Source organism: Peromyscus californicus, unplaced genomic scaffold, assembly GCF_007827085.1.
Source record: "Peromyscus californicus insignis strain IS unplaced genomic scaffold, ASM782708v3 Scaffold_11__1_contigs__length_118956290, whole genome shotgun sequence".
Taxonomy (NCBI): domain Eukaryota; kingdom Metazoa; phylum Chordata; class Mammalia; order Rodentia; family Cricetidae; genus Peromyscus; species Peromyscus californicus.
In genome coordinates, this window is record NW_026294402.1 from 72,685,641 (window position 1) to 72,699,946 (window position 14,306).

General features: G+C 43.9%; 1 long non-coding RNA gene across 2 annotated transcripts in view; it reads right to left on the reverse strand.

The window, feature by feature from the left end:
• Positions 1-14,306, reverse strand: part of LOC128095915 (uncharacterized) — a 28,766-nt gene that overhangs the window by 10,192 nt on the left and 4,268 nt on the right. Inside the window, exon 2 of one of the 2 annotated variants that reach the window (XR_008213493.1) lies at positions 11,893-12,266. The exons of the other annotated variant lie outside the window; for it this stretch is intronic. This is a non-coding gene — a long non-coding RNA (uncharacterized LOC128095915). Of the gene's footprint in view, positions 1-11,892; positions 12,267-14,306 lie in introns of those variants that run through there. 2 annotated transcript variants of the gene reach the window in all.

Sequence of the window (14,306 nt, forward strand, 5' to 3'; positions counted from 1 at the left end):
CCTGAACAATGCCTCTATGAACACTGGTGTGCAAGTATTTCTGCGGTATGTTGACTCACAGTTCTGTCAGCATAAACCCAGGACTGGTAGAGTTGAGTCATACGATACTTCTGTTTTCAGGGGGTTTTTTGTAAAGAATTTCACACATATTCCTATAATGCCTACAGAAGTTTGCATTCTCATTAGTTGTCAATAAAGTATTCTCTTTCCCCCACACCCTCCCCAGACTTGTTTTCTTGATGATAGGCATCCTGACTTGGGTGAGATGGAGTCTCAAAACAGTTTTAATTTACATGTCCCTGGTGGCTAACATTGAACACTTCCGAAGTATTTATTGGACATTGGTATTTCTTTCTTTTCTCTCTTTTTTCTTTTTGAGAATGTCTATTTAGTCCACCAGCCCATTTATTGATTGGATGATTTGGTTTTAGAATATTAATTTTTGGAGGTCTTTATAGATCCTGGTGCTGTGGGATGTTCTGTATGCTAAATGTGTTGCTCTGATTGGTTAATAAATAAAACACTGCTTGGTCAGTAGCCAGGCAGGAAGTATAGGCGGGACAAGCAGACAGGAGAATTCTGGGAACAGGAATGCTGAGTCAAGAGATGCTGCCAGCCACTGCCATGTACCAACATGTAAGATACTGGTAAGCCACGAGCCATGTGGCAAGGTATACATTTATAGAAATGGGTTAATTTAAGATGTAAGAACTAGATAGCAAGAAGCCTGCCACAGCCATACAGTTTATAAGTAATAAACGTCTCTGTGTGTTTACTCAGTTGGGTCTGAGCGGCTGCGGGACTGGTGGGTGAGAGAGATTTGTCCTGACCGTGGGCCAGGCAGGACTGGAGAAAACTCCAGCTACATCCTGGATATTAATGCCATGTGTACCTGGCAAATAATTTTTCTGTTCTGTAGACCTTCCTTTGCTCTGGTGACTGTTACTTTGCTGTCCAGAGCTCCTGTGTTTCATGCAGTTCTGCTGTGAGATTTTTAGGACTGTTTCTTGTGCTGTTGGGAGTCGTGTTGGGAACATCTTTGCCTGTGCCTTTGAAGTGGTTCATTTGTTGTTTTTGTTTTGAGCCAGGTGTCACTATGTGCAAACCACCATACCCGAGTCCAGGTAGACTTTTGGATTTTGTCACGTGTGTTCTTCATTTATTAGGTTGGTCAAAATAAACCTACCCCTCTGGGTGATTCTGTGCTGGAAGCCCCATTTTAAACAATCTTTGCATTTCTGCAAAGAATTCAGCGCTTAAAATGCACTGCTGAGCCAGGCAGTGGTGGCGCACGCCTTTAATCCCCACACTTCAGAGGCAGAGGCAGGTGGATCTTTGTGAGCTTGAGAGCAGCCCGGTCTACAAAGCAAGTTCCAGGCCATCTGAGGCTGTTACACAGAGAAACCCTGTCTCAAAACAACAACAAAAAGAAACAAACAAACAAACAAAAAATACATTGCTGGATTCTATTACCAGTATTTACAACACCACTGAGAATTTAAGTTAATCCTTCATTCTCCCTGCCAGCATTTTGATCAGTGTCTAAGTATAAAGTAAGACTTGCCTATACTGTTTTTAAAAAATTTAGTCAAAATTGCATGCTTCTAGCTAAGCATATCCAAGTTCAAGTTGGCTCTGTGATAAGGTGGCAATATAGATGGATGGAGAGAGCATACTCACTAAGTGTGGTAGATCAGGGAGAGAACACACTAAGTGTGGTAGATCAGATGAGAGAGCACACTAAGTGTGGTAGATCAGGGAGAGAGCACACTAAGTGTGGTAGATCAGGGAGAGAGCACACTAAGTGTGGTAGATCAGATAAGAGAGCACACTAAGTGTGGTAGATCAGGGAGAGAGCACACTCACTAAGTGTGGTAGATCAGATGAGAGAGCACACTAAGTGTGGTAGATCAGGGAGAGAGCACACTAAGTGTGGTAGATCAGATGAGAGAGCACACTAAGTGTGGTAGATCAGGGAGAGAGCACACTAAGTGTGGAAGATCAGATGAGAGCACACTAAGTGTGGTAGATCAGGGAGAGAGCACACTAAGTGTGGAAGATCAGATGAGAGAGCACACTAAGTGTGGTAGATCAGGGAGAGAGCACACTAAGTGTGGTAGATCAGGGAGAGAGCACACTAAGTGTGGTAGATCAGGGAGAGAGCACACTAAGTGTGGTAGATCAGGGAGAGAGCACACTAAGTGTGGAAGATCAGGGAGAGAGCACACTAAGTGTGGAAGATCAGATGAGAGAGCACACTAAGTGTGGTAGATCAGGGAGAGAGCACACTAAGTGTGGTAGATCAGAGAGAGAGCACACTAAGTGTGGTAGATCAGGAAGAGAGCACACTAAGTGTGGTAGATCAGGTGAATAAGTACACTAAGTGTGGTAGATCAGGGAGAGAGCACACTAAGTGTGGTAGATCAGGGAGAGAGCACACTCACTAAGTGTGGTAGATCAGATGAGAGAGCACACTAAGTGTGGTAGATCAGATGAGAGAGCACACTAAGTGTGGTAGATCAGGGAGAGAGCACACTCACTAAGTGTGGTAGATCAGGGAGAGAGCACACTAAGTGTGGTAGATCAGGGAGAGAACACACTAAGTGTGGTAGATCAGGTGAGAGAGCACACTAAGTGTGGTAGATCAGGGAGAGAGCACACTAAGTGTGGTAGATCAGGGAGAGAGCACACTAAGTGTGGTAGATCAGGTGAGCAAGCGCACTAAGGGTGTGATAATACACATAGTCTGAGGGAACACCCTGAAGTGGGCACTGCAGGATTGCTGTGCTGGGTACGTCTCATCAATTTATCAACTGAAGTGATGACTGATTAACAGTTTCCTATTGCCACTCTCTCTCAGAAACTTCTAGAGTTAAGATATAGAAAAGTCACAGTTAGAGAATGCGGCTGTTTACCACGCTTAGCTTTGTAGGATCTTCCTGTGTCAGGAGTGAAGCTTTTTGTCGTGTTTTTAGCTAACCGCTCACGACTACAGCAAACAGCTAAGAGGTGTAAACCAGTTGTTCTCCACCTGTGGGTCCCAACCCCCTCGGCAAACCTCTGTCTCCAAAAGCATTTACATGACGATCCCTAACAGCAGCACAATTACAGTTATGAAGTAGCAACGAATATAATTTCATGGTTGGGGGGTCACCGTAACATGAGGAACTGTATTAAAGGGCCCCAGCATTAGGAAGGCCAAGAACCACCGCTTTAAACAGACCTTTCCTACTTAAATTAACACTTAAATACCTAATACCTCCAACTGGCAGCTGACTGGACAGGAGATGTGTTTGGTAACGATGGAGAGCTGGTGTAATGGCCCCTTTCCACCACCCAGCCTGCTCTTTAAGGGATGAGACTAAATAGAACCCTCTGAGTTCTCAGGTCATTGCCTTAGTGATTGACACACCTTAGTAAACTCCACCGACATCAATGTAGCTTGGGAGTTACATATCTCTCTCTGGCTGACTCTGACAAGCATCCATCTAGTGCCCAGTTAAAAATTCTAGAAACAAAAATGAGAAAATTCAAGGCAGGGCCAGGTGAATCTCTGTGAGTTTGAGGCTAGCCTGGTCTACAGAGTGAGATCCAGGATAGGCACCAAAACTATACAGAGAAACCCTGTCTCAAAAAACCGAGAGAGAGAGAGAGAGAGAGAGAGAGAGAGAGAGAGAGAGAGAGAGAGAGAGAGAGAGAGGAGAGAGAGACAAAGACAGAGACAGAGAGACAGAGAGAGAGAGACAGAGAGACAGAGAGAAAATTGATGTTAGCAGACCCAGGTGCACTAAAGTGGCCATTTAAATGTCTTGGTAGTGCTGGAGATCCGTATCAGGGCCTTGGGTATGCTAGGGAAGCACTGAGCTACACCTTTGGAAAGGAGAGAAGAAGGGAGGAAACAAGATTATGTGAGGCTTATTTTCTCCCCCAATTAGCAACTCCTGGAAGACACTTGGCCTGTAGCTGCTGCCAATCATGATTCCTAGAGAAGGCATCATCAGGTCCATAGGTTATATAAATACAGCCAGGACCTCTTGACAAAGTGCGCATAAATTTTTCTCGAAAGTGTGTGTAAGGACTGGATAGCCCACTGCACATGGATGCTTCATGGAATAGCTTGCGGTCTGGTCCAGTGTTCTATGAAACCCACTGCCCTTGATGCAAACTGTGATTGCTACGTTCCATCCTGTCTTACAGCAAAAGGATGCAAATTATACACTAGACTTTTAAAATGAAAGCAAATTCAGGAAGATGTTCAGAATTGGACAAGTGGTGTCATCCCCCTCCCTCCTGAGAATTTGCAGGATAAATGAGATATGACCAAAGGTCCCACACTGACCAGATGCAAAGATCCTGTGTCAAGTTCATGTACAGCAAAGAAAACAAAGACATCTACAAGGTAGAGAGTGCACAGTGTCTGCTGTTCAGACTTAAATATACAAAACTTGCTAAGCAAAACTAAAGGGAAACACTAGGAGTGTATATATTTTAAAAGTGTATGAATAATAACTAAGATGTGTATTTGTAAATTATACTTCATAAACAAAAGAGTTCAACAGGAAGGCAATAAAATAAAATGTTGCCAGTGAGCTGTGATATGAGTGGTAAGGCAATTTTCTTCCAACATCAATATTTTCAAATGTATTACTATATTACCTTCATAAGATAGAAAAGAATAAGATAGGTCTAAACAAACAAACAAACAAAAACTTCCAATGGAAAGAAGGTGTCTCAGTTAGGGTTTCTATTGCTGAGATGAAACACCATGATGATGGCAACTCTTATAAAGGAAAACATTTAATTGGGTGCTCACGTTTTCAGAGGTCTAGTCCATTATTGACATGGTGTCACATGGTGGTGGTATGCAGGCAGACATAGTGCTGGAGAAGTAGCCCAGTGTCCCACATCTTGACTTGCAGGCAACAGGAAGTGGTCTGTCTCTCTGGGCGTGGCTTGAGCATATATGAGACCTCAAAGCCTGCCTCTAGAGTGACACACTTCATCCAACAAGACCACACCTACTCCCAAAAGGCCACACCTCCTTATAGTGCCACTCCCTTTGGGGCCATTTCTTTCAAACCACCTCACAGGTCAACACTCCCTGCCGACAGAAATGTGATTATAATCCTTGAATGAATTTGTCTCTTGGCAGCCTATCTAGGGCAGAGGTGGGGGGAGTTTCCCTCTAAAATACGCTGGAAAAAAAATCAGCTTCAACTGATGGTTCCAGAAACCCAAGTTATTTTACATACTTTTTTTTTAATTGATTCTTTGGGAATTTCACATCATGCACCCCAATTCCACTCACCTCCTAGTCCCCCTATATTCTCCCCTCACCCCTATAAAGCCACCCTAAAAGAAAATTAAAACAAAATTTTAAAAAAGCAAGCAAACAAACAAAAACAAGAAAAAAATAAACCTGCTTCACTCCATCTTTCCCGCCTCTCCCACACCTCTTCCTTCGTCCTGGTGGCATTGGGAGCTGTGGTGTGTCACACAGTGTACCCTTTTGTCCCGTCAGCTTTACTGACAAATGTTCATTACAATGAGTCACTGGTCTGGTTCCAGACCTCTGGTTTCTGGTACACCATCATCACTGAACCCTCATCGGAACTCCTCTGGGATGTCCTGCAGCCACCCAGAGTCATGGAGATCCTGCTGGTATTGTTCAGCAGGACCAGTCGGTTCCTGAGCTCCAGCAGGTCCTAGATGGGGTAGATGCTAGGGTAGGACAAGGCCCAGGCCCAGGGGCGGCAGCTGAGCTGGTTAGGCCAGGACACTGGCCCGCCCACCTCAGGAGAGGGGGCAGAGCCAGCTCCCCTACACCCATGCCACAGGGCCAGTTCTCCCTTACCTGTGCTGAGGAATAAATCTTTTCTTCCTTTCTTTTTATTTTGTTTTGGTTTTTTGTTTTTCAAGACAGTTCCTCTGTGAGACCCTGACTATCCTGGGACTCATTTTATAGACCAGGCTGACCTCCGCCTGCCTCAGCCTTCCGAGTGCTGGGATTAAAGGCCTGTGCCACCACTGCCCGGCGTAATCCAAGTTCTTAAGTAAAAGTTCTCCTTTGACAGCCAGAAGACATTCAAATAAGAAGCATTACTTGCTTGTCAGTTCAATTAAGAAAGAACAGACAGGAGCTGGAGAGATGGCTCAGGAGTTAAGGGAGCTTGTTCTTGAAGAGGACCTGGGTTCTGTTCTCAACACCCACATGACAGCTCATAACCATCGGTAATTCCAGTTCTTGGAGATCTCAATACTTCTGACCTCTGAGGACACCAGGAACATAGGTGGTACATATACATATATGGAGGCAGAACACTCATACACATAAAAATAATAAATCTTTAAAAATTAATTTTAAAAGTTGAAAGAGAGAGAGAGAGAGAGAGAGAGAGAGAGAGAGAGAGAGAGAGAGAGAACCAGACAGCACCTTGCTCCACCACTCTGCAGCTCATGAGCTATAAGATATTGGTAGCTAGCTTCCTGGTATTCAGGTGACACAGACTGTTCTGTCTGTAACAAAAACGAGTCAGGGTGTGGGCAATATATTTCTAAGTTATGGTGGCAGAGATTCAAATAAAAAGTTGCTCAGCTAGAAGACAGCAACCAACATGACATTTTAAAAAGATAAAAAGCAGGAACAAACAGACAAAAATAAATAAAGAAGAAGAAGATGGAGGGGAATGAGATGAGAAGGCTGTTGGATGGAAACCTGCCTTCAGGAAGAACGGAAGCAGCTTTGACACAATTCAGGCTGGAGTATTTTCCTTTTTGAGTCAATGGCTGATGTTTTCAACACAAGATTAAAATTATGCTGTGTTGAACTGAACCAGTCACAAACTACCAGAGACGCCTATGCCAGTTTGAGGAACAACCTGGCTGTCACGTATCACATACCGGAAGAACTTATTAATGATGGTTTTCAAAAAATTGTTTATATGTTCTTATCAAATAAACTCAGGAGAGTAGAGCAGAAAAACCAAAAGGAGGTTTGTTTGCATGTAAGCCTGCTGAAGTGTTGAAAGAAGTCCCTTTCATTGGCCACGTTTCCCAGAGCTAACCCATCCATTCAGTCTAAGCTGTGGTAGTTCAAAGTGTCCAGGAATAGAATCAAGAGACTGCCAGGGTGTGATCCACTCGCGTCTGTAATTAGAGTCTACAATCCGTTCTGACAGACCATATCTTTGCCAGTCTCTCACTTCACTCTTTATAGGTTTGAATTTTCACCTATACATCTTGTGTCATCCATTCTCTTTGAAGAAATTCACTGAGATTTTCAAAGTACTGCTACATTTGGGTGCACAGCAGATTGACTTTTATTAGATGTATCTAAATTACACAGAGAGAGTAAGTCTAGCCTGGCATCTCAGCATGATTGTTGAGATGGATAATAGTCCGAGGAAAAAACGTCATTTTCCAGCTTGAAAATTTTGTTTCCTATCATACACTCTTCCGATCACTGCAACTTCTAAGCCTCTAAAGCACTAGAACATGCCGGGTCGTTGGTGGTGCACGCCTTTAATCCCAGCACTTGGGAGGCAGAGGCAGGCGAATCTCTGTGAGTTCAAGGCCAGACTGGTCTACAAAGAGAGTTCCAGGACAGCTAGAACTGTTACACAGAGAAATCCTGTCTTGGAAAAAAAAATTTCAAGCACTAGAAAGCCTTCCTCCTCCAGGTCCTGCTGGCTCCTGCTCCGCTGTTCTACAATGTTGCAGTTCGCTTTCTGCTGCTGTTTGTGCTTGTTCTGACTTCCTTCATCATGCTGACATGCCGGGCTAGTAGTACTCATCTTTGTATAATCTCTTGACTATGTGGGAATACTAAAAATATGTATTCAGCTGAATTGAATATAATTATTTAATTAGTAGGAATTACAAGAATTATGATCTTGCTGGCACAAACTGCACTCCCTCTATCATTCACACTCACAATTTAAAGTGTCTTCATTGCCCTGCATTTTAAATGAGTCATGTCACCAACAAGCTCCCACACACTTCTTTGTCACCATCAGGAAGGTGCTGGTCTGTTCTCTCAAGCCCTACCACGTTCTGTGTGTTCTCCTTCACACCCGCCCTTCCTTCCTCCTCGCTGCTGTCTTGCTGTGGAGATTCCTCGTTTCATCACAGGCCATGTGTAAGATGATTCTAAATGACCTTGCCCCATCTACCGTACCCTTCTTATCATATCTTCCAAAGCATAAATAATTTGTTTTTAAAACCTCAAGACACTCTCAGCTAACAAAGCCCTGAATGGCTTCTCCCAAGTCCTCTGCTCTGTACTCAACTCCATCCTCCAGTATCATTTCAGCTGCTGGGTCTACAAGCACACTCAGTCGGAGGAATCCTCCAACCCCGGTCAGTTCGCACACTTATGTCACTCTATGCCTCTGTTAGACAGCTCTCCAGCATCTCAAAAATTTTCCATAAAGCCCAGATTGATGGAGAATGAGCATTAACAGAAACAGGAAGGGGAGATAGCTGAAATTTCATTGGTTATTAGAAGTCAGATCATCCCTATGGAATATGCCACACAGCTACCAAACCTCTGGAAAGCCAAACGGTGACTTCGTGTTTTGACTGGAATTTTCAAGAGCTTTATCTCTTTTGTCCCCTCATCTTCGTAGTGGCTGTCACATTCTAGAAACTAAATAAATACCCTGTTGAACGATGAAAAAATATCAAGTCATTTTTCCCTTGGAAGAACCTGAGGTCAAAATGCCTTTAACATACTGTCTTAAATGTGATGCCACTCGGTCGCTGGCCATGCGTCAACACTGAGGACAGCTGTAGGCATAGTGAAGCCATGTTTAGCCCCTGAAGGAAACACAAGCTGGGAGAAGCACCACCCTGTTCATAGTAACTTGACTGAGGAATCCTCCACGCCAGGCTGTTTCCTCCCTGAAAGGAAGAAGGCTAAAATTCTCCACAGTCCCAGTCCTGATCCTGTTGTGGAAAACAGACTGTTTTCCTGGAGGGTCTGCAGGCATGCCCCGGGATCCTGGTGCAACTAGTTCCTGCAATCATGAGAAGAGGCACAAGGAAAATTCCACCAAAGATGCCAATCAAGGGCTAGAGAGAGAGCTCAGCTGGCAAAGTGCTTGCCTGGCAAATAAGAGGACCCAAGTTTGATCCCCAGAACCCCAGAACGTTTTAAAAGCCAGGCATAGTGAAGCAAAACTGTAATCCTAGCACTGTGGAGTGAAGACAGGAGGAACCCTGGGTCTCTCTAGCTAGCTAACCCAGACAACCTGGAGCGCTCCAGGCCCGTGAGAGATGCTGTTTCAAGGAAAAGGACAGAGGATTTCTGAGGAGCAACACTCAAAGGTTTTCTTCTGGCTTCCACGTGCTTGTGCAGACTCATGCAAAGGCACCAGCCTGCACATACATGCACACACACATAAAGGTACCACCCAAACATTCAAGGATAAGATGTAGGAATTTAGATGCTATTTAATTTGTATTCCCTCATCCCAGGCCACTGGCAGTGCTGTAGCTAGACTGGTACAGGAAAAGAATTGTGATAACTATCACAGTGGTCAGACTGAGACACAGTTTTAAGTCATATAGGGATCTTTAAAAAGAATGATGAAAGCAAACATGATTTATAGAAACGTAGACAGGTATACGAAAATTAAAAAAAAAACACCTCATTTGGTGCAAACTTTTCAAATGTTACTATGCTTCTAATTTTGTTCAGGGTGGGGAAAAAAACCCTCAGTAGTGTGTGTGTGTGTGTGTGTGTGTGTGTGTGTGTGTGTGTGTGTGTGTGTGTGTTATGCAAAGAGAGATATTATATTAAATTCATGACTGGGCCAGATACTTTTCTCCATCAAAGTATAGTTTTGGCCCCCGTATTAACCCCAGGGCCAGAGCAACTTTTCAGCCAACTCAAGTGAAATTTTAATTCTGGAACATAAGTAATTTTAACCATGGTAGAAATATCAGAGCCCTGGGAGTGGCTATTCTCCATGGGATAGCCTGGGTTGCTTCCTGAGCCATATGGAGGCCAAGAAGTGTGTGCTAGAACAGATCTGGGGCTCCAGTGTGGGCTAGAGCTGGTGAGAACCCTGCCACCTCCCTCTGGTCATACTCTCTAGAGCACCAGACTCTGTTGAGTTTGTCTTCAGCTTCCATCCTTTGGCCTGGTCCCATGCTGTTGCCCTCTGACATATGGGTACTCTTGAATCTGCACTGGCTTTCAGATGTTGGAAACTTCAGAGACACTCAAGCTATCCTGACCGCTGGAAGGTCATCATTCTCTGACAGCAATGCTCTGAAAGGGGTTGATTTTAGACGAATTTTTAAATGGTCGTATTAAATTAAAAGCACGGAACCAAATATAGGGGTTAAGCCTTAAAGAGATCAGGGAAATAGGAAAAGCCACCAGCCAACCTTACCTCACCAACTCTGCAGCTTCCAAATGTGAGCTACTTCCTGTCTTACCCACGCCTTTATTGCCTTGCTGTTCTGCCCTCTCATTGGCTCTCTTAGCCCAGCTACCTCACTTCCTCATCACTGTCTGTCTGTACAGACCTCCAGGTCTCTATGGTTGGTACTGGGATTAAAGGTGTGTGTCACCACGCTTGGCTCTGTTCCCTAGTATGGCCTTGAACACAAGACCCTGCCTGATAAGTGATCAGACTGAGAGCATGTGCTGCCTGACCTCTTGTTTACTTAAAATGGCTGGCCTTTTCCCCTGATCTCCAGGCAAGCTTTATTAAAGCACAAATAAAATATCATCACAGTTGATGGTGCTATTTTGGAGGAATGGGTTTCCATGTTGAGATAGTAGCCAGCCAGAGTTGTAGTGGAAATTTTCTCCAGTCCTGCCTAGCCTCATGTTGGGTGCCAAATGTAGATGAATTTCTAAACAGTCTTATTAAATAAGAAACACGGAGCCAAATACAGGGGTGATAGCTGTAGAGATCAGGAAGATACAAATAGCTACCAAGTAACCTTAGCTCACCACTTCACCATAGCTTCCCAAGAGAGAGCCTCTTTTTGTCTAACCTGTGCCTTTATTGCCTTCCTGTTCTGCCTTCTCATTGGCTCTAAGCCCAGCCACATCACTTCCTCATCACTGCCTGTCTATACAGACCTCCAGGTCTCTATGGTTGGTATTGGGATTAAAGGCGTGAGTCACCATGCTTGGCTGTGTCCTTGAACATACAGAGACTCTGCCTGCCATGTGATCGGATTAAGGTGGTGTGCCACCACCCGCCTGACTTCTGTTTATGGCTGGCTATGACCTCTGATCTCCAGGCAAACTTTATTTTTTAACACACAAATAAAATACCACCACATTTTAGCACAAATAAAATATCACCACACAGAGTAGTCAATCCTTCAAGTATATTTACATAAAAAGATAAAATATGTCTTGCTGGTAGAAATGACCCCAAAGCTGCAGTTTCCCAGCTGAAAACAGTAGACTCACACTGCGAACACCCTGCAGAGATCCCATGTTGTGATTAACCTCACTGACACCCTATCTGGGCTGTGTGGCTTAGATTAGAGGGCCCTTTCACACACAGTAACTCATCCGATCCCACAACAAATGAGGGACACCACAGTGGGTGTTCTGCCAAGTCCCATTACGCAAACGATATACCTAGCAGGTTCCCAGTTAAGCCACAAGGATTTCACCCCACAATGCTTCCCATCCCCAGAGTTCTCCACATACTGTTTTATACCCGCCATATTTTACCAAATCCTAAATCCATGGGTTCATCATTATCTCTTTATTATCTCTTCTCTCTCACCCTTTCCTAAGCAACCTTCCTGGTACTCCAACATTGACACATCGCTTCACCACAGGAATTTACTTACTATCTCCCAAAGTAATCAGTTGTCTGACCTAGTTCTGTCCAAGAGAAATACGAGATGGGGGACTGTTTTAATTTACTTGCTTTATTTTTGTGGGTTTACAAATTATTTGAAATCATGGTTAATCTTATCCGTATTGACGGTAGTATTTGTTTCTCCTTCAGTGATGAGAAGTACACACGTAGCCAATGTAAGGGAACAACATTGGCCCAGGACAACCAAGACCAAATTCTCAGCACGATGGAGATTTATTTGTACCAAGGGAGAGAGGTCAAGAAATAAGAGACTAAGACAGGAGATAGAGGATGAGGGGGACAGTTTCCTGAAGCCTGTTCTTGCTGATGGTGTAGTCTCTGGTCACCACTTCAGTGATGGCAAAATGGCATTCCGAGCAAGAGCTCTCTTGGGTAGAAGCCATGTCTCTCATTTAAATTTTTCTAGTAGAAAAGTAAGTCGAGATAAGTGAAGTTAGTTTTAAAGTTTCTTTCTGTAAAATGTACACAGCATAACACTTACTACTTAGACCACATTTTATTTATCTCTTTGCTGACAGACGACATTGAGGTGCTGCTGCATTTGGAGCTCTTTTTAAGACTGCTGCCACGAGGGCTGGTGAAATGGTTCACTGGGTAATAGAGCTCACCAGGCAAGCCTGAGGATCTGCGTTCGATCCCTGGAACCCACGGTGGAAGGTGAACAGTAACTCTGACCCCCAAACAAGCACAGCAGCACACGTGCATTTCCACTGTCACAGGCACGCACACAAGAAGAAGCTTAAAGATAATTTTAGACTTTAACAAGGGAAAGAACAGTGTGATGAGTGTCGGCGCCGGAGTATCTGCATCCTTGCTTCCAGTTCTACTACTGTGAAATGAACTCTAACAATGTATTTTCCTGGACGGATCTAAACATTTCCATGTCAACATTCGATCAATGGAAAGATGAATTTGGGGCGCTTTGTACAAGGTCTCAAAATCTGGGACATTCACAGTACCACTCAATTTAGATGTGAAATTTTATTCTATATTTACATTTCATAGAATTTATAGTTGGAAAAGTAGATCCACAAATTGTTCCAAACATACTTTAGAGCGTGTAAGTTGATTTAAATTAAACTTAAAATTCATTTCCTTGCTCACTCTGACCACATTTTAAGTGTTCGTAGCTATCAATGGCTAATGACTTCTGTATGGAACACAGCAGATCAAGCTGATGGGACAAAATGCCTGCCTCTGACCCCAATCACAATTTGGTGACTTCATCCTGCCTCTCTTAGCCTGTCTTCCTCTACTCCCCAGCATACATCCTAAAGTAGACCGACTGATCCTAAACATTAATTTGACAAAATCTACATTGAACACTTGCCTATGTGCAAGCATTCTGCTAAGCACTGCATGTAACAGGACACAAAACCATGTCTGGATTGGGGCATAAAAACAAGGTCAGCAGATTGTAACACCGCGAATGGCCCAGAAAAGACAGAGTGCGTCATAAATTGCTAGAAGCCCAAGGGGAAAGGATCTGATAGGAGATGCACATAAAAGACATCACTATAACACAAAAAACAGCATCTTCTCAATTTTGAGTATGTTGGGGGAAAGGATTTGATGACATGTATAATAATAGTACATCTTAGGACTAAGGGAAGATTCTAGAATGAAGGACAGATCAGCTGTGGAAGGGGTTAGAGAAAAGAGCCATGGTGGTGAAGGAGCCAAGCCAGCACGTGTAACCAGCCTAAAGTGAGAAAAACCTTTGCCTCTGAGGAGCAAAGAGAAAATGGTTCATGTAGGAGAGGGCAGATAAGCAGGACCCAGCTCATGCAGGCCTTTAGGCCATAGTATAGAGTTGCCATTTTGTACCAATTTCACTGGGAAATCTGTTGTACATGTTTTAAAGATGTTAGGTTGGCTGAAACTGGGAAACAGTATACTCAGTGAGGTAACCCAGACCCATAAAGACAAATACATGTTCTCACTCTTACGTGTATCTTAGTGCTGATTTGTGTGTTTAGCTTGGAGAACCTGTAGAATCCAGGAAAATAGAAAGGGACCATGGTGAGGAGGAGGAACAAAAGTCTTAATGGAGGAGAAATAGTAGCACACAGGCCATATGAAGGGGAAGGGGGGAATAATGGGAAGGGGAGGTTTAAGCAGGGAAAGGGCTGGGAGGGCAGGGCAGAGTGGAAACTAACACTAAGAATGTTCGGGAAAGCCGTATGGAAACTTAACCTGCTATTTTATAAGCTCCCTGTTTCATTGGAGTTACCCTACACAGGAGATAATGCTCCTCCAGGAAGACATAGGTTGCCAAATAAAAATCTCAGTGCCGGGTGTTGGATATCCCTCCCTCCATGAGTTGTTGGTTAGGGATGTCTCGGAGATGTCCAAAATAATACAAGCTATTACCATTGCGTTTGGTTGCCCACTAGAACACGACGGTGCTGAAGGTACCACACACATTTGGACATAGGACAT